This window comes from Eleutherodactylus coqui, chromosome 3 (genome assembly GCF_035609145.1).
Source record: "Eleutherodactylus coqui strain aEleCoq1 chromosome 3, aEleCoq1.hap1, whole genome shotgun sequence".
NCBI classification, from domain to species: Eukaryota; Metazoa; Chordata; class Amphibia; order Anura; family Eleutherodactylidae; genus Eleutherodactylus; species Eleutherodactylus coqui.
The window spans coordinates 171,871,113-171,892,666 of NC_089839.1; the positions used below are offsets into that span (position 1 = coordinate 171,871,113).

A 21,554-nucleotide genomic window follows, 5' to 3' on the forward strand; every position below is an offset into this window, starting at 1 on the left:
AGGGCATCTTTAAAGGGGTTGTCCCGCGGCAGCAAGTGGGTCTATACACTTCTGTATGGCCATATTAATGCACTTTGTAATATACATTGTGCATTAATTATGAGCCATACAGAAGTTATAAAAAGTTTTTTACTTACCTGCTCCGTTGCTGGCGTCCTCGTCTCCATGGTGCCGACTAATTTTCGCCCTCCGATGGTCAAATTAGCCGCGCTTGCGCAGTCCGGGTCTTCTGCTCTCTTCAATGGAGCCGCTCGTGCAGAATGCAGGCTCCGTGTAGCTCCGCCCCGTCACGTGCCGATTCCAGCCAATCAGGAGGCTGGAATCGGCAATGGACCGCACAGAAGAGCTGCGGTCCACGGAGGAAGAGGATTCCGGCGGCCATCTTCACAGGTAAGTATAGAAGTCACCGGAGCGCGGGGATTAAGGTAAGCGCTCCGGTAAGCTTTCTGTACGTCCCTGCATCGGGGTTGTCTCGCGCCGAACGGGGGGGGGGGGGGGTTGAAAAAAAAAAACCCGTTTCGGCGCGGGACAACCCCTTTAAGTCGCAGCGTCACAGAAGAATTTGGGGGTATAATATTTATGGTCATTTTTAAAATATTCTCAAGAATGGAATGAACCTTGTATCAGTAGAGAATATGAATGGTCTAAAGTAGGGCAAGAGGGATGTCCTCTTGGCGTTGTCTCTCTTCCCAATTATAGTTTTTTTTTTTAAACTTCATAAAAATTTGTACATTGATTTTAAGTAATATTGCCATCCAATAGGTGCCGCTGCAAAGGTATTGTTCCATCCCCCTTATGTGCAGGTGTGAAGGAAAGATAAGACACATCATAAAACTGTCACATTCCTCAACAGTGGACTGATTAAGTATTTAAGTATTTACCTCTCTGCTCATCTTGTCTGGTATTGTTGTAAGTGCAAATCAGTCTCAAATTTCATAAGCGTGAACATTTTTATTTAGGTCAAGAGGGGTGTCGTCTCTGCATTTGTATATCTATCTATCTATCTATCTATCTATCTATCTAGACAGACAGACAGACAGATAGATATAGGCCCCATCCAAATCAGTTTCATTAAGCCTGAGGAAGGGTCCATAGAAGACCCGAAAGCTCGCTGTAACATCATGTATTGGTTAGCCATTAGAAGGTATCATATCTACACGATTACTTGATTTCTCTTACTGAGAACTATCACACTTTGCACTACTGGCTAACACGCGACCAAAGCTTTTTTTTCTTTTTACAAATGGATGTAAAAACACTGAACGATTAGTGTCCAAGTACTGCACAGTTCATGCTGCCCGAGCGCAGATGAGTTGGTGATAAGGTCACCAGTTCGTTTACTCGGGCAAACAAGAATCATGAGATTCTCGGCCCGTGTAAAAGGACCTTAAATGAGAATACTTAGCCTGGTATCCAGCTTTCCCATTCATTAAAGAGAATTACAGAAAAGCAACAAAACCAGAAAGAATGCCACATATTCTGGTTGGAAATGAAAGTTCGCTATTTTCAATCACTTTATAGGAAGGTGAAATTTTTGAAATCCCATTTGCTACATTGTAACCTAGTTATAAAAAAAAATGACCAAAAGAGATTGAAAAGGGTCTGTGAGAATGTATTTTACATGTGACTTTATAGGTGGGGGAGGGAATTTCTCACAAAAGTACAAAGTATGAAGACAGGAATTCTGCTGTCATCACATGTGGTGCTCAGACAATTACCTCCCCATATCACACATACACAGCTAGTTTTGGTTAGCACTTGGGTTGTTGAGTCATGAAGCACTTCACTTTAATTTCTATGTGAATTACAATACATCAATGAAATGGAAGAGTTTTCATTAAATAGTAGCTCTTGTTTCCGATACTGTCAAAACTGACTCATTGGAGCTTCGTCTTAACTCCTCCAGGCCCGCAGGGAAGTTCTATGCAAATTATAAACAGTGAAACCACTTTGAGACGACCACCAAAATTGCAGTAAAAAACGGGCAAAGCTAGAGTGTAACTTCTCAATGTTCCTAAGACAAGTATCCATTACTAAAAAATGACATTAAATTACATCATGATCCCAACACTGTACTGCATGTTGTCGTTATGGTTATGCATTAAATGTCAAGTTAACATTTGCTACATCAATAGGTTCAACTGATCGATATGGTGTAGATCAGAGGTGGTCTTCTTAAAAGGCTTGTCTATTAGAGAGGTTTCGCTGTCCGTACTATATATGGGGGCCGTATGATTTATGCTGAGTCAGCACTCTATGTGATCAAGTAGTTGTCCAGGTTTTAGCAAAGATGATCTTCAATGAAGTTTTTCAGGACCTTTAAAAACCCTACTGACGGCAGAGAAAGAAAAAAAATAGTAAACTATCCCATATTCACCCGTGAAGTGTCCCGCCGCTTCGGCCATGGAAGCTCCTGCAAAGATTATGTGACTGTCTTCATTCATGTGACCATTGTAATCAATCAGTGGTCTTGTGAATGATGAATGACAGCAGGACTGAAACAGCAAGGACTGAGGTGGCTGTGCTGGAATGGCAGGATTTAACAGGTGAGAACTGGATAGTTTATTATATAGTTCCATTTGTTTCTTGCCAGCTTTTTAAAAGTCCCCAAAAATCTCTTGAAGCCCTTAACACTCCATTATGTACGTCTACATCATTGAGGTTCGGGATATGTATTGAGCAGGGTTGGAGGTTGAGCTCCATACAATGTCATTGTCGTCTGTCTTTGACAGCTGACACCCAACCAGAACAGCCACAATCAATGCTCACACTGATTGCATGGTCCGATCTATTTCTTAACCCGCAGTGTTTACACACCAATGTGAACGGATCAATGAAAGTCTATTTACTTTTATTCACTCCATTCACACTATTTAAATTGACTTTTTTAATTAACTGTTAGCAGGGCTTAATTTTGGAGTAGGGCTTATATTTCAAGCATCTTCAAAAAGCCTGAAAAATCATTTTGCATCCTCAAGAAAAAAAAAAGGAAAACCATGCTATGTCTTATTTTCAGGGTATGTCTTATTTTCAGGGAAACGGGGTAGATACAATAACACAACCTATCTTATTACATGGATACGGTGCCAGAAACAATCTTACTACATAGATGCAATAACAGAACTGAGCTTAGTACATAGATATGGTACCAGAACTAATCTTACTACATATATAATAACAGAACCAAGCTTACTACATAGATACAGTACCAGAACCAAGTTCACTACATAGATATAATAATAGAACCAAGATTATTACATAGATATGGTACCGGAACTAAGCTCACTACATAAAAGCAATAACAGAATCAAGCTTACTACATAGATACAGTACCAGAAGCAAGCTTACTACATAGATATGACAACAAAACAAAGTTTATTGCATGGATGCGATACCAGAACCAAGCTTACTACATACATACAATACCCGAATCAAGCTTACTAAATAGATATGATATCAGAACCAAAGTTACTTGATATATATTTGATACCAAAACTAAGCTTACAATATAAATACAATAGATAGGGTACCTGAACAAAGCTTACTACTGTGCTGTCCCCAGTGCATACATGAGATAGGGATATAAGATTATGAGCCCATTGATGACAGGGACTTATGTAAGTGGGGACAATCTCTGTACAGCACTGTGGAATATTATAAGCAACAGGAAATAAATCAGATTCTATTGCATTCATTTTCCAGCTCTCATATTGGCAGCGATCCATGGAATCTTATTGCTGTGGTCATGTATATCATCACTGTTGTCAGTTGCACCAGTTTCCATACCTGAGAGTCAGAGAAGGAGCTGGATGTCACATGCTCTGTTACATTATATGAAGCAGCAGAGTATGTGCCATGCCTGAATGCTGCAGCAGGAGTCACTACTGTATTTATGCTGCACACGCTGAGGAGATGAACACATACAGGAAATCATTTGAAGACAGTGTCAGCAGGACAGAACCAGTACGGTGCTATAGTCCACCTCAGCTATAGATAAGATATCGTATAGACGTCTCCCGATGCAGCGCAGAACTACTTCTGGGAGGTTTTCTTTTACTTCTCTTTAATCTGATAGCTATAATATAAAGTCTCTAAACGGGATTGTAATAATGTGTTTGGTGAAAACAATAAAAAAACTACCAAATGTAACCATAATACAGACATAAGTGTACCGTTACATATTTATACGCCTTCTATACATCGCTATATTCCCTCTGTACATCTACCTGAGACACGAGAGGGAGGTCATCGCTGTAGCAGGCACTACAGTAAAGGGGTTCTACCAGATTTACAAGTTATCCTTGTGATACGATGTTTTATGTTGGTTACAGTAATGTTTTCATGTCCAATTATATGTTCTGCCTATTATATTGTGTTATACAGATGATGGTTGTTTCCTATTAAGTGATACGATAAGGGTTAATTGGTCTCTTTTGTGCTCACAGTTAACCAATGAGAGCTAAGCAAGTGGGAGGAGCTAAAGTGTGGAAAATACAACAGATATTACTTGAGAGTTACCTCAGAGAATACCTTAGAATTACCTCAGAGATTATCTGAGAGTTACCTCAGAGATTATTTGAGAGTTACCTCAGAGATTACCTGAGAGAGTTGCCTAAGAGATTACCTGAGAGTTACCTCAGAGATTACCTGAGAGAGTTGCCTCACAGATTACCTGAGAATTACCTCAGAGATTACCTGAAAGTTACCTCACAGATTACCTGAGAGTTACCTCAGAGATTACCTGAGAGAGTTGCCTAAGAGATTACCTGAGAGTTACCTCAGAGATTACCTGAGAGAGTTACCTCAGAGATTACCTGAGAGTTACCTCAGAGATTATCTGAGAATTACCTCAGAGATTACCTGAGAGAGTTACCTCACAGATTACCTGAGAGGTACCTCAGAGATTACCTGAGAGAGTTGCCTAAGAGATTACCTGAGAGTTACCTCAGAGATTACCTGAGAAAGTTGCCTAAGAGATTACCTGAGAGTTACCTCAGAGATTACCTGAGAGAGTTACCTCAGAGATTACCTGAGAGTTACCTCAGAGATTATCTGAGAGTTACCTCAGAGATTACCTGAGAGAGTTGCCTCACAGATTACCTGAGAATTACCTCAGAGATTACCTGAGAGAGTTACCTCAGAGATTACCTGAAAGAGTTACCTCACAGATTACCTGAGAGGTACCTCAGAGATTACCTGAGAGAGTTACCTCACAGATTACCTGAGAGTTACCTCAGAGATTATTTGAGAGTTACCTCAGAGATTACCTGAGAGAGTTGCCTAAGAGATTACCTGAGAGTTACCTCAGAGATTACCTGAGAGAGTTGCCTAAGAGATTACCTGAGAGTTACCTCAGAGATTACCTGAGAGAGTTACCTCAGAGATTACCTGAGAGTTACCTCAGAGATTATCTGAGAGTTACCTCAGAGATTACCTGAGAGAGTTACCTCACAGATTACCTGAGAGAGTTACCTCAGAGATTACCTGAGAGTTACCTCAGAGATTATTTGAGAGTTACCTCAGAGATTACCTGAGAGAGTTGCCTAAGAGATTACCTGAGAGTTACCTCAGAGATTACCTGAGAGAGTTGCCTAAGAGATTACCTGAGAGTTACCTCAGAGATTACCTTAGAGAGTTACCTCAGAGATTACCTGAGAGTTACCTCAGAGATTATCTGAGAGTTACCTCAGAGATTACCTGAGAGAGTTACCTCACAGATTACCTGAGAGGTACCTCAGAGATTACCTGAGAGAGTTACCTCACAGATTACCTGAGAGGTACCTCAGAGATTACCTGAGAGAGTTGCCTAAGAGATTACCTGAGAGTTACCTCAGAGATTACCTGAGAGAGTTGCCTAAGAGATTACCTGAGAGTTACCTCAGAGATTACCTGAGAGAGTTACCTCAGAGATTACCTGAGAGTTACCTCAGAGATTATCTGAGAGTTACCTCAGAGATTACCTGAGAGAGTTGCCTCACAGATTACCTGAGAATTACCTCAGAGATTACCTGAAAGAGTTAGTCAAAAAGTCTGATCCAGCACTATACCTCAATATTGGTGTCCTATACTAAAATAAGAATAGCATACTTGTATAGAAAGGCATGAATGCGCCACAAGTTGGTATGGCCCTTGGGCCTGAGGACATGGATTTCAATTATGTGTTGTGTAAGAGAAAGTAAAACCCAATGGCGAAGTTTAAAGGGGTTGTCTCATGGCAAACATCAAAATTTTACTTTACCCCATTCCCCCTGTCACCCCCCTGGCATAAAATAGCAATTTAAAGCGGTTTTTAAGCCGCTTGCTACTCACCGATGTGCTGAAATGTGAAGTTTTAAAAATCTTCTGCCTAAGATGGCCGCCGGTCCTTTCCCAGGGATGCACTGCGTTTTTCTCCCATGGTGCACCGCGGGTCTTCTCCCATGGTGCACCATGGGCTCTGTGCGTTCCATTGCCGATTCCAGCTTCCTGATTGGCTGGAATCGGCACACGTGACGGGGCGGAGCTACGATGACGATGCGGTGACCAGCTCTCCGGCACGAGTGGCCCCATTCACCAGGCAGAAGACCGCACAGCGCAAGCGCGTCTAAAAAAGCAAGAAGCCAGAGAAATTATACGGATCCATGGCGACGGGGACGCTAGCAACGGAGCAGGTAAGTGAATAACTTCTGTATGGCTCATATTTAATGCACGATGTACATTACAAAGTGCATTAATATGGCCATACAGAAGTGTATAACCCCACTTGCTGCCGCGAGACAACCCTTTTAAGAGTACCATGTGGAAAGCAGAAATCTGCTTTCTGCATCTCTATAGGTGCCTGAGGGACTGCTGATATGACTGAAGTAAGAAAAAGTACATTCTGGTAGTACGGTCTATGCGAAAGTGTACTTGAAGTAGCCTCTTTCTGTTACAATAGGGGCAGATTATCCAGGAACTCATCCACCGTCATCTGCAAGAGATATACATTTTGCTTTTTTTCAAGATGTTTTTTATAATAAGATTAATAAAGGTTATATTTTAAGGGATTTAACCAAAACATGGTATTTTTTTGTCTCTATGGGCAAATATTGTTTTTGGTGGTAATACAACCTTGGTGCTTCCTAAGGTCTTGTTTTTTTGTTTTTTTTTCTCTTTTGTAGTATTGCAGCTCAACCCTTTTCACTTCAACAGGGCCAAGCTGCAATACCATGCGCAGCCATAGAAAAGAGTGGCATTGTTTTTGAAAACCTCTTTAAGTGCCAGTTCACACTAGCATTTTTTGTTCCCACCTAGCTGTTGTATTGTGGGAGCAGATAAACTGAATAAAACAAAAATGAAATACAGAGACAACGGGAAAACTTTTCATTTGCTTCCATTTTCCATTGACAGCAATGTTTTAAAAATGGAAACACTTCAATCTATTTTGGTTCCATTTTTTTTAACCGGAAACAAAAACACAGCAGTCTGCACTTTTGCTTCAGGTTAAAAAAATGTCATTGTGATGGAAAATTAACAAACTGATTGAAAATGAAGGCCTCCCGTTGTAATGCATGCCTATAGACAAAAAAAACGGAAGCGTCTTCTTTCCGTTTAGATGCTCTCACAATGAAACAGTTAGACAGAATCAAAAAACACTTGTGTGAACTTGGCCTATGGGAATGAGAGTACAAATAACGACACCAAACACGAGAAATGTCCATAAGAAATCAACATTTATTGAATAAATATTGTATAAACAGGCTGACACAAGGTTATCTTTTACACGCAATTGGATGGAATGGTCCCTATCCATATCTGCAACTACACGCACTAAACAGTAAATTACACAGTCATTTTTCGTGCCCGTTGTAGATTTCTTAAGGTTTTCATATCAATTTCCATATTCACATGTCAATATTACGATCCAGAACATGCCACTTTAAAAGATAAAACGAGAAGCACTATCAAACGGAAAGTTTAGGGGGAGGGGAGGGGGAAAGTACTCACGGTGCATCAGGAAAACATCCAAACATCACCTCACATAGAAATTAAAAAAAAATCAGATAATTGGGAATTTCCAACTTTTTTACAGGCTTGGAGCATTCATCTTCTTTATATTTGTTTTATTCAATAAACACTGTTTTTTAATTACATAAAATCTATTCAGCCCTGTGCCATGTGATCACATTTACAATTGTAACAGTTCCAGTGTAATCAAAAAGCCCAGAAACCAAACCATGTACATAATAATAGCTGGCAAACGGGAAATGACCAAAAAAAAAAAAAAAAACTTACAATGAGTATTCCTAGTTCACAGTGTTTATTATAAGCCCCAAGATTTAGCAACTATATTACAGAAAACCATTCAGCATATCAGAAAATAAATACAACGCTCTCTGATGGAACAGCTGAAATGTTAGTTTGTTACAGTCTTGCACCATTAATTGTCAGAAAAAATGCCCTAAAATTGTACAATAGTCAAAATTGGCACATACATAGACATTAATTCATTGACTGTACATGTTCATCTCTGTGACGTACTGAAGAGTAGGTCAAAACTCGGCAAACATCTCATCTAGTTCAAGTATTTCAATTGTAGTTTTAACGTAAGAACCTGATTTGTAAGGGGTAAAAATCGGCCCCCAACTAAGGGACAACAAATCAGTCAAAGTAATTGTTGTCTGAATGAAAGTGCAACGCTTGTCATACAATAATAGACTTTGATACCTTTGCCATTGGACACACAAGAACAGAAAGGACGAACACATCGTTAGCTTCTCTGATATACCTTATCGTTATATTCTTTAGTTAGGAATGATTATTTATATATAGTTTGTATATATACTATGTAAAAAAATCCAAGTAATGGGAAGTTCGGGAATGAAATAATACTGTCTCTTCAGTTTCCATAATGAGGTGGTAATATATGTATAGCTATGCAGAATTAACACGTACGATAAGCCCTCTTGGGATATTTTTTGTTTTGAACTTAAGGACCTTTCTAAGAATCAATTTACATGTTAGCTTAAACTGAAATAATAAAAGATCATAAGATGTATTGAGTCATGTGTAGTTGCTATAGATATATTGCCTAGCAACCAGTCTTTAAAATAGGGTTGTCGGGCAACATATCCCTAACAACCAGTTTGGCTAAAATTTCTCAAGGCAGAGTTTACATTAAATTTAGAACGAAGAAGGGGCAAGAAGTCTTGACTGCACTTGAATAATTTCTCAATCTTGTACTGCTTTATTAACCATATTTTAGATATAATGAATAAGGGTAGAGAACATCTTCAAGGTCTTTCCATCTTTGCCCACCTCACCTGATTGCCTGTGACCTGCTAGATGTCTCCTCCATGTATTGCAGCCATTTCCATGCAGTGAAGCCCCCTGTCTGATTTTTATCAGCTAACAATCTTGATAGTGAAATTTTTAATAGAGGCTATATCCAAATTCTTGTAAATAAACTACATACCATAAGTATACAGTCAGGAGTATGAGCTGTGATATCCTCTATTACAACTGTGTGACAGGAGCTGTGTGATCATTATCAGTAACTGTGATAGGGGTGTCTGTGTCCCCCTCTAGGCAGTTTCTGTGGTAGATCCATGTAATAGCACCACACAGACTGAGAAATTGACTAGTTTCAGACAGCATAAACCCAAGGAAATCTGAACTGGTCAAAACTGAGATCACATGACCACCTGAGGAGAAAGAGATCTGGAGTTTCAGATAGAAAGGAATAACTAACTAAGGTAACACTAGCTGACTTATATATCCTTGGGGAATAATTATAATAATGTACATAATGAATGAAAAAAATCACTAGAGTGGCCCTTTAACACATTAAATAATCAATAAACACCAACTCTCTATGACTACTGTCTCCTGAAGGGAAGTTCAATTTATGGTATTTACACTAGATATGCCATAAGTGTCTGATGGGATCCATACCTATCACCAGAATAGAGGTCCTCGACCCCATCCTACCTCCCTGTGGCCAGGATTAAGGAAACAGCTGAATTGACTGTTCTACGCCGTTTCTGTAACTCCCATTCATTTCTACAGTATGGGAGGTACAGAAAAAGCAGAGAACAGCCAGTTCGGCTGTTTCTGTAATCCCAGCCATGGGAGGTATTGGCTTCCAGGCAGATATTCCCATCTAAGCCATGATTAACTGAGATGGGAACACCCCTTTAAAGAGGATGGTGTATGACAATTTCCACAATCAATATGTCCTGATAGCGAATGATCACTTACTTCAAACCCCTCTATAAGCCCCCCCAAAAAAACAATCTTATAGAGTAGCTCCTGCTGTGGCAGACATGGCCTATCTATATATTGCATGGTCCGACGTTCATTCGAATGACCTGCCCATACAGTAATGCTACACATGTATAGGCCAGGCTTCCTCTAGTGATACAGCTGAACACTAGAGGAAAGAGAAGTCGAACCAATGGCAATCAGTCTTCATGAGTTGTTATATAGATGAGGTCTATATATGTGATCATGATTCTCCATAGCATGGCTTATGAAGAAACAGTAACTCCGATTATATCTAAAGTACTGGTTGATCCACCAGACCAGTAAGACATTTTATAACATATACATATATGCATGTAAAGGTTTTCATACCTTCAGAGTTTATGCGATTACTGATTTCAGATACCTGAGAGCTGCAAACTCCATACTCAGGTGTGCATAGAAAGTATATTTACATAGAAAACCCTGTGGACAGATGAAATCCTGTATATCTAGAATGGAGAATGTTACAATATCCTGAATCAACCGTTACATTAGATATATGCTGCTGAATTACAATTTAAGAAATGTGTATGAATCTAACAGTCTACATCAAAAATGGTCAAATATTTATACTGTGCGCTAATCAAAATAGTCCTTCTGTCATAGACATCGCTAATAGTGGCCACAGGCATGGATTTGGACACTATCATCTGTAATAATCTATATGTGTGTTGTGATGAGACAGTTATATCAAACAAATGAAATTGGTTCCACAAGCTTGAAAGTTTTTATTTGATTTGATCAAATATCATTTTTGGAGCTAATCACTCAGTTCTAAATGATTCACAAGATCTTATGCCGGGAAAGTGTAGAAAGATGGTTGATGTATGAGGTTCTAAGGTAACCAGTATGGATAAACATAAAATCGGTCATTTTGTTGGGGGTAGACCTTTAAGCCTATGGCCACCAAAAGGAGAATGGTTGGCTTACTGCAGATCACACATCTCCAGTCTTACAGAACTATTTTCGAGTATGTCCTTTCCACTCCTACTGATTTTACATGTATTGGAGATAGGTACCAAATCACTGCTCCTCAGATATACCTCATCTGCTTTGAAGACACAATGATAGGAAGTTAGCATAATCTCTTGAACCTTGAATAATGTACTTTTCTAATGTAACATTTAGTGTCTACTGCAATTTACCTAATTTTTAAATTAAGTCCTAAATCAAGGAATCAGGGACCAACGCAGAATGTGTTTTTCTGTACACATACTTGCCAATACAGCTCTATTAATCTATGGATAAGGCTGCCTATCCACAGGCGTAGCGGTATCCTGTGGCGGATCTCCGCCGCATGATACTGCCACCTGGAGCAGGAGCCGGCAGACGGATCTCCACTCTCAGCTGTCGCATGCTGCGATTTGCCGGCCGCGAGCGGAGAATGGCAATGATTCTCCGCTCATGGACAGGGGCAACGCGATGGAGAGCTTTCACTGCGTTCCACGTGGCCGGATTATCGCTGCGGGGATCGCAATGAAAACCCGCCCGTGGACAGGCAGCCTTAGTAACATACGTTTACCTCTATGTATTTGACCTAATCTCATGATACGTCTTCACACGTTATTTCCCAAAAAAAGCCCTTCTGCTCTGGTCTCTGTTGTCTGCTCCTCTCATTATTGTCTGCAAAATTCTTCCCATGAATCTCCCATGATTTGGAACTTGCTATTGTAGCACATAAGACCCTCTCCTGCCATACAAACCTAAAAAGCAACCTCAGAACCCACCTCTTCAATAAAGCTTACAACCTACATTGACACCACGACACTACCATACAATCATCTTCTACCCTCATCTATGACCTCTTTTCCCCTTTCCTTGAAGATTGTAAGCTCTACGGGAAGGTTCTTCTCGGCTCGTGTTTAATTCTGTCACCCTGTAAGCTCCAGTTTATTGTACTTGTTTTTATTAACTCTCTTGTATTTCATATGTATAGAGCCCTGGCGTTAAAGGGGCTGACTCATGAAGACAACTCTTGTACCTATACCCTCTTAGGACATATAGACATTATAAAGGTAACTCCCTCACTCAGGACCTCCCACTATGCGTCAGAACGAAGAGCAGCTCTACATGAGTGAGTCTCGTTTTGGTGGATTCAAGCCATTCTTATTTTACAAGAATGGCCATTCATCTGAACGGCCACAATGTTATACTACATGTACTAGCCATCGCAGGTGATATGTTTGGCTGGCTGCCCCTACCCATGGCCAAATAGCCTGGGTGCCAAGAGCAGGATCTGGGGTGATCAACATTTTGAAAGGGGTTCTCTCTGATGAGGCCTTGGAGACCTGTCAATCTCCCACATACAATTATATTCGCATAAATGGCTCCACCTTCAAGTATTTCCAGAATATATTAACCTAATTCCAACTTTCTACAATAGTGTAATAAATATATTCAGACTTGTTCATTTGCTCTGTGCCATGGCCCTCTGATTTTGAAGATCCAAATGAGCAATGTGTTTTACCAATAAATAACATATACAGATGATATGACAACATTGACTACTTATGCCGAGACAACAGTCATTGCGAACTCCCATAACTGTGTGTACATACTGTACAGACGGTACAACTGGACATAAGGCAACCCTTTCTTATAATTATATATAATCTATATCTTTCTGTACAAGAGACTTCTTCCTATACCATACCATGCAAAGCACCAAACCAATGGATATGATCATTTGACTGAAATCTGAATGCAAAACAACTTATTCTAGTTTTAAGACTTTTAAAGTCCTCAAATAGGCCATATGAATTTCATGCTGAAGGCTCCTTTTTTAGAGGTTAATGGCATCCAGTACAATTAGTTAGGATCCAATACAAAATGATCCTGTAAAAAACAGAAGCCACATCAGCAGTGTGAATAAAGGCCCATTAACACGCAACGATTATTGCTCAAAATACGTTCAAGCAATGGCATATGAGCGATAATCGTTGCATAAACGCTGCCATTGATCACTCTTCGGCTGAACAATGAATTTAAGGTGAGCTTAAAATCCATCCCTCGGCCGGAGAGAGATAGCGGGGACCGCATGCTGTGATTTGCACCGCAGTCGGAGATTACATTGTATTCTGCCACCAGCCCCTGCGAGAACAATGGAGCTGTGTGCAGAGCTCAGACCACATGCTGTGCTCTGCAAACAGCTCCCAGAGGCCCTTTTACATGCAAATGAACCTGATAAATTGTTAATGGACATTAGTGTCCATTAACACTATGCAAAACGATTGCTAAAACTGACAATCTTTCAATTATTTGCATTTTGATTTAAATGTCTAATCGTAGGGTTTTGACTGGGGTAGTGGTTCTTTGAATACAGCCAGTTTCCAGTCAAGGTCATGGCAGACATGACAGCAGCCATAAGAGAAGAACAAAGGACCAAGAACACCTTTTCTCGGGAATGGTGGGTGTTCCATTCACGAGGCGCCATGGACCACACATTTATGGCACATTAAGTTGCCGTGCAAAGATCCCTTTAAGTGTAATACAACCATTCATGATTATTAAAGTTTTTGCAGAATTCAGGTTTGACCCCCCCCCCCCCCCCTTCCCTCCACAAAGTAGATCTCACCTTGCCTGTGGGCTCCACATAAGTCTGGCACGAGAGAGAAACAAAATGCAAACACATGTCTATGCATCAAATGGCTCTCTTGGGGCACACCCATCTAGAATCGTTTATACAGTTAGTTCCGGGGATCAGCCTCTTACATCTATTTGAATATAACCAATCACATTGCAACTTTTAGAATTTCATAAACTTGTAATTTTCGGTGGCCGCATGCCATTGGTATATGTTACAGCTGAAAATTGCAACAGTGTCAATCTCAACATGGGCCGACAGAGGGATGAAGAGCTTTTATCTGGACCTTAAAATCAGGATATATTCCTATGTAAATGACATACATATCTTAAAAAACACACACGCCTGACACATATACAATAAGGAAATCTGTTTTGCATGAAGATTTTTGGGTCCCATTTTACAAGTTAAATTTATCATGCAAAACACTGATGAAAGCAAAACAAATACTTTTAGCTTTTTTCTTTGTACCAAAAAAAAAAAAAAATTGAATGCAATGCATATTACTTCTTAAAACATCACCGTAGTAACGTCCTCGTGAGCGACACCTCATTCCCTCCAAATTCTACCTTCTTCTTTGGGTGGAGAAAAGTTCTTATCTTCTCAGCTCCACCCACTGGTGACCACCCATCTTGGTACATGTTTTAAGCGTTTCTCTAGTTCAGATATCCCATGCATTGTCAGAGAAACACGCCACTTTTTGTACATATTCCATTTAACCCCTTCCCTGCCTAAATCCACTGCAAAGACAACTTGCAGCGTGTTCAGGAAACTGGCAACAAGGGGTTAATATTGCCTATATATTGATTTGATTGTCCAACCTGGCCCAGAGCACATTGGGAACTTTGTTTTAGAAACCTTGGCAAGCATCGGCCATCTGTTTTAAGGCTTGGGGAACTCAGATGCAACCAACAACTTAGGCCTTTTTTTTTTTTTGCATAACGTACTGTAAAAACCGGCATTTGATCTCGAAACTCTAAAGCCCATTGTTATCAACTGATCTGAGAGGATGGGGAGAGGATTTTTATCTTTGGAAGAAGGATGCTCAGTTGATTTTCTTATGACATCATTAAACTGTACTTATTTTATTACACCATTGGGGTAATCAAGCACTTTAGAGATGGCAGTTGAGATTACAGGCAGAACTTGTTCGAGTGACAATGTTGTTATGTGAACATCACCAATATGAATTACTCTCTAATTGTCTGGAACTTCCTGTGGGTTCAGATCATGTGTTGCACACAACCAATACACACTGAGCATTCCTGTACTTGTGAACACAATACAATAGCCACATATTAGTCACAGATGCTGTATTCTGCAGCGTTCCATCAACCAGATGAGGATCCACAATGATCGATTCGGGACTGTTTCCGCTTCTCTGCTGAATCTTCCTGTGTCTTAACTGAAAGAAGAATAGAAGAACTTATTTGATTATTCCTTTATATACATTATTTTCTCTTAAACTTTGGTGAGTCAATAAACAAAAATGTTAAAACCCACCAATGGTATGTGATGATCCACCCAAATCATATTCCCATTTGCATGACTGCCCTTATAGTAGCATTCCTTTCCATGTTTATCAAAAAATTTGTAGGCTTGTCACAAAATATCTGTCCTGATATATATTTCTTCTTTCAAATCAGAAACTAGAATTACTGATGCATATCCCTATGTAATTTACAAAAATGTATGGACATTAGCTCAACTCCAGCAATTCTATCCAGTCTTATTGACCATCAATTTTTAGCATTCTTATATGGCATCACAGCCAGGAGGTTGGTTTTTCTTAGCTTAGACTTTTTTTTAAAAGAACTCTGAGGAGACTCCAGTATTGGGTCTCAAATTCAATAAGAGCCAGGCTATCACTTGTATGGAACTAATATGCTCTTTCAAGATTCTTCCAATTGCCAACATTAGTTGTTTATTTATAGGCGTTCTCAATATAGACAATCCTTATTTGTTAAAAGAGTTCCTTAAAGTGATCACAAAGTGTCCCCCTGCTGTGACCTTAGCTGTAATCCCTGATCAGCGTCAATCTAGAGGTTACCTAGCAATAGGTGTTCAATTTTCTTGCAGTGCCTCCACAGGGGAAATTAAGCATTAACCTGTTCTATTAAATAAATGGGTTGTCTGTGCAATGGAGAACTAAACAGGTCCTCCAGAGTGAGACTCTCTTTGTAAATGCTCTCCAGACTGGCCAAGACAATCCCCCTTTATTAGCTTAGAATTTCTTAAAGGGGTTGTACCAAAAACGACTTTAATCACCTATCATAAGATGATTGATTGTGTGGGTCTCACCACTGAGGAGTGAGGGTCATGCGTCTCCCTCTTCTCCTCACTACAGATTCATTCCCCCCCTCGCAGTGAGGAAGAAATTGAATGAAACGGTGGATGCACATGCGCGGTGCCACTCCATTAATTTAAATGGGGTTGAGGGGAATAGCAGCATACAAGTGCTCAGCTATCTCCGCCAGGATATTTTTAGTCATATTGTTCAGTGCTGTAATTGGTCCTCAGAATTTGATGATCACACCTTCAACTTTATATCTTTTAGTAAGAATTTGCTTTCATTAAAAATGTACTGCCTGTAAGTCTAAAATGTTTTTTTTTTCTAAAAGAGTCTATGGGTACAGATGTAGCCATGTTTAACTTAACTGTGATAACTTTATTTTAACGCAATGAAAACCATTAAAAAGCTATAGAAAAAGCAAATGAACTGTGGTACACAACTTTTTCTTAATGCGTTGAGTCAAGTTAAACTTTGCTGCATATGTAAAGTGTGCTAAGTGAAGATATTTGGGTACCCTTGCTGACCGTGAAGGAAGATACCAGGCTGAAAATACCAAACTAAACTGATATATCATGCAATGCCTATGTGAGGAGTTGAGGGGGCAGTACAGGACATAGGGAGTCTTTTTAGTGTGCTCTTGTGAAATATTCCTGGCTCACAGGCCTTTTATTCATCATAACAGTGTGATATATATTGTTCAGAGAGTGTTACATTAAGTCATAAAAAGTATCATATATTACTAACATATATGAGAGATAGAGTTGTATTAACCACTTCAGGACAGCCCATAGAATCCCCATAGAGCTCCCCCACCATGCAGGAACTCTGTTATCTTAGTGTCTAATGACAGCTGAGATTACACGGTTCCAGCGGTGTCCCCGCTTGTCTTCTGCGTACAGCTCTTTCCCCGCTCCAAGCGCTCGGCTGTATAACAGCCGGGCGGCCCGTGCAGAAAACATCTGGATGCAGAAACCCCGCTTGTCTTCTGCATCCTCTGCTCCGAGCGCTTGGCTGTATGACAGCCGGGTGCTCGGAGCGGGGGAAGAGCTGTACGCAGAAGACAAGCGGGGACACCCTGCTTGTCTTCTGCATCCTCCGCTGGCAGTGCAAGGTGATCGCTCATCTTAAGCTGTAAATGACACAACGATGATCGCTCAAAAGCCGCTTAGTAATAATGCCCACTCTGTGGCCCCTCTTAGTAATGGTGATCCTTCTGTGGTACAAGTTGGTTACAGTGCCTCCTCTGTGACCCCACTTAGTTGTAATGTGCCACAGAGGGTGCACTATAAGTAAGGCTTCAGAGGGGACAAGTTAGTTATAGTACCACCTCTGAGGCTCCACTTAATTACAGCGCCCCCCTGTGGCCTTCTTTTATGAATTGTGCCCTATCTGTGAACCCTTTTTGTAATAGTGCCCCCTCTGTGGCTCATCTTGGTAACAGTATCCCCTTCTGTGGCTCTACTTAGTAATAGTGTTCCCTTCTGTAGCACCTCTTAGTAATAGTGCCCCTTCTCGCAAAACTCCAGCTACTGGTAACAGAAGCAACTCCTCACTCATACTGCATTACAGGATGATGCTGTGCTGCTCTCTGCATAACCTGATACTTCCCCATACTGTAAGTACTCTAACTGCAGAAGATGGAAAGGTCGATTTATGTAGAAAGCTACACGGCCCCAACGTGTAATACAGTGAGAATAAGGAGATGCATCTACTGCTGCTAGTCAAAATTTTGGGAGCAAAGGCCCTGGAAGCCAGGCAGCACCATAGCACCCACTGCCCAGGGTCCTCCAGGGGATCCTATGGTGTGCCAATACGCTACTGATTTGGTATGTTGTTTAACATTCAATAGTATAAACATGATCAGAATTTTTCTTAACTCATAATAAAGTCTTTGAAGAACTACAGACAAGGAACATGTTCAATCATTCTTCGAAATAGAAAAAAACATTTCCAGCCAGCAGATTACACAAAAAAATGACAGGCTGTTCTGATAAGTAGGGAGAGCCAGCCCCTTACATCTTTTACTGCAGGCATGTGAATGTCTTTGTCATGTATACGCCTGTGACGGCTCAATGCCCGGGGCTCTTCCTGGCCAATTACAACATATCTGCACTTGCAACATTATCCTCTTCCTAACTGAGAACAGAGAGATCAGGCAAACCACCTAGTCTGCTCAATCTATAATGATTTCAGATGGTCCTTAAACCCCTTTCCTTTTATAGATAAAACTTAAAATAATAGACATACACAAACCATTTTCGATAATTGGCTACAAAGTTATTATACATCACAACCTCAGTTTTGTTGAAAGTTAAAAGAGAAGGAAACCTAACGGAGGCATAATTCTCAATCTGTAACAATCTAGTCCACTGCGGACTCCATTATATGTAACTTGACCATGACAATATTCTCTAAAAATAATCAAGTCTTGACCATGACTTAGAAATCCATGACCAGTATGTTCAATAGGACTCATGGGGAATTACAGTTCATGATTGCCAAAGGCATATTATAATTACAAAGCTATAATAATTATTGATATAATCAATGATTTAAAGAGTCTAAAGAATGTTCATCAAGATTGATCTGTTACTTTTATATAAAACTTTTAATGAATTTCCTCAAATTTACAAATTATTTAGACATATACTGTTAAAACTCAACCAAAGCAGTTGGACTGCAAGCAATATTTAGTTTTCTTTAAGCAATAAATGAAGGAGAAATCAGATTTTTCTCCTCCGTGCTTCTGTTCTTTTGACTCACTAAGTGCCGTGCCATTTTACCTGAATTTTGGTTCACAAAAGTTTTTATTAATTTTTTCATTAATACAATAAGACCAAAAAAAACGTAAACAGTCAACAAGGAAACATAATGTCAACTTGATCAAATAGGGAACATATGAGACATTATACACAAAACAAATAGAGCCAAAATAAAGTGCCCGGGGATAACTGGCGACAAATACGCTATCTGTAAGGTCACCAGACGGCATCACGAAAGATGGGACCCCAAATGTGCGAAGGCTGGAGGTGATTCCTTACACATCTTAACATAAGAAGCTGGCCCCCCAGAAAACTATGAAGAGAACTAAGGAACAAGATAGGCACACAAGGGTAGTAGGAACAAAAAGAGTGAGGGGAAAAGGTCAATGAGCTTAAAACGATAGCAGGAGGTTGGTGGAAGCACTAACCGCAACCACTGGAGGGTTGTATGAACTATCTGAGGCCACACTCAGAACACAGGAGGAGGAGAGAAGCAAGAAGGTTGGCTAGGAATTTACCAGTATTTTGACAGCATTTTGCCATCATCTTGACATGTGATATTTATGCCCATGCTTTGTTTGGTATTCATCAGGTAGGCTGTGCCTCTATACACTACTCCGCCACATAGGTTCTGCTTTTCGATCACCTACGGCCTCAATACTAAGGTTTAGGTCTTATTTATGCCCCAAGGGGGCTCATTTCTACTTCTATACCTATTCTATCTTCTTCTTTCATTTGTTTTTGGCATTCTGTGCCAGAAAGAATATCATTGTGGACAGAAGCTCAAACGTTGTGTAAAGAGAAGAGACCCTTCATGGGCCAAAAATAAAACGTGACAGGTTGGATCATTACATTTCTAGACTTACTTAATGATCCCAGCAAAAGTTAGATATATTTCAGGTCGATAGTTTCAATTTTTATCAATTTAGCTACATATGATCAGAATATCCCAGCTGCCAAACAACCTAATTAGTCATATGATGAAGCATAATAATGAAAGTCCATTATTGTTTGTTTTGTTGTTTTCATGTTTTACTTTTTTCTCTATTACTTTTATTTAGCCCTTTATTAATATATCAAAGTATCCCATCCTGACGGCAAAAATACTGTCACATTGCATATAGCTTCAAAACTCTACATCAGGTCCGTGACACAGCGATTCTTTAAATTAAATGTTGGTAACTAAGAAAATGTGACTCTTATTTCAATAGCTTGAAGTGACAAGATTGTAGCAAACTATATCATAGTACTATAATCCTGATAAAGGCCCTCACTTGTAACACTATATCTCCGATTAAAGGATGTTACTCTCCTCTTTAACCTTCGCAGCGTACACACTGACAAAGGCTCCAGAGTTACAGTAGCAGTTCTGTGCCAACTGAGAAGATGCATTGTTGATCAAAAGCCAATTTTACATGAAGAGCACCTGAGGTCAGGGGAAGCCACACAGAACATGTGTTAAGTAAGATGCAGAAGTCATTTCTCAATTATTTAATGACTATACCATGTAGGGACACAAGCATGAATCCAGCAAATATGTCTAAGAAACGTAGAAGGAACATACAAACTGATTATGAAGAAATCCACAATTCTATTATAAATTTGCAAAGAAATAAAAGATGTTTTGTATTTTGTTATCAAGGACTAGTGATGAGCTAGCATACTCGCTAAAGGCAATTGCTCCAGCGAGGATTGCCCTTAGCTAGTACCTGCCCGCTCGAGAGAAAAGGTTCGGGTGTCGGCGCGGGGGAGCCGTGCGTTGCGGCAGTCAGCAGGGGGCAGCGGGTGGGAGAGAGATCTCCCCTCCGTTCCTCCCCGCTCTCCCCCACAGCTCCCTGCCCGCAGCTGGCACCCGAACCTTTTCTCGTGAGCGGGCAGGTACTAGCTAAGGGCAATGCTCGCTCGAGCAAGTGCCCTTAGCGAGTATGCTCGCTCATCACTATCAAGGACATATTGTATGTCAGGCAAGTGGATGTGGAGCCACCTTACCATATGATTATTTGACTTTGGGCTATCTGATGAGGCAGCACCTGGGGAACTCCAGTTTTTACCTCTGACCCCTGCGAGTAGGATGTGTTCTTTGTTCCGGGCTCCCCAATCCGTTACTTGCACAGATAGTTTCATTTGTGTGGCTTTCGATGATGCATAGAGCCAAGGCATAGCAGTACTTGACATTAACAGTTGCTTGTCCAAAAATGTAACAAAGGTCAGGGCTGGCGGTACAGTAGCAAAAACAAGATTCAGGCTGTAGGTCAGGGCAGGCAGCGAGCAATACCAAAGTCCAATAAACAGAGCCAAGATCAGGGAGTACAGAAGTCAGAATATTTGGGAGTGAGGACAGTAATCAGAACGGGAATGTAGACTGATAATATAATGATGATTAATAATAATTATTATAGCCAGGCCTGAATGGAGATTGGCCAATGATGGAATTAGGGAACACATGCTGGCCCTTTAAGAATTTGTTCAGGATTCCCTCTCCAGTAGAACTGCACTATTAGAAGCAAAGGGTTGGGAACTGGTCCAATGGTTATTGAAAGGGTGTGCAGGGGAAACAAAATCTAGACATTTCTTACCTGAGTAGCAAAATGGGTACTAAAATGAGGGGCTCATTTTTAGTATTGCTATAGGGCTCCCTCATAGGACTGTTTAC

The 21,554-nt window shown here is 40.3% G+C and overlaps 1 protein-coding gene across 1 annotated transcript in view; it reads right to left on the bottom strand.

The window, feature by feature from the left end:
* Positions 1 to 14,950: 14,950 nt before the first annotated feature.
* The window catches only part of ERC2 (ELKS/RAB6-interacting/CAST family member 2), a 991,327-nt gene continuing 984,723 nt past the window's right edge, over positions 14,951 to 21,554 (bottom strand). The window contains exon 18 of the mRNA XM_066594594.1: positions 14,951 to 15,251. The gene's annotated coding sequence lies outside the window, so the exon portion shown is untranslated. The remainder of the gene's footprint in view (positions 15,252 to 21,554) is intronic.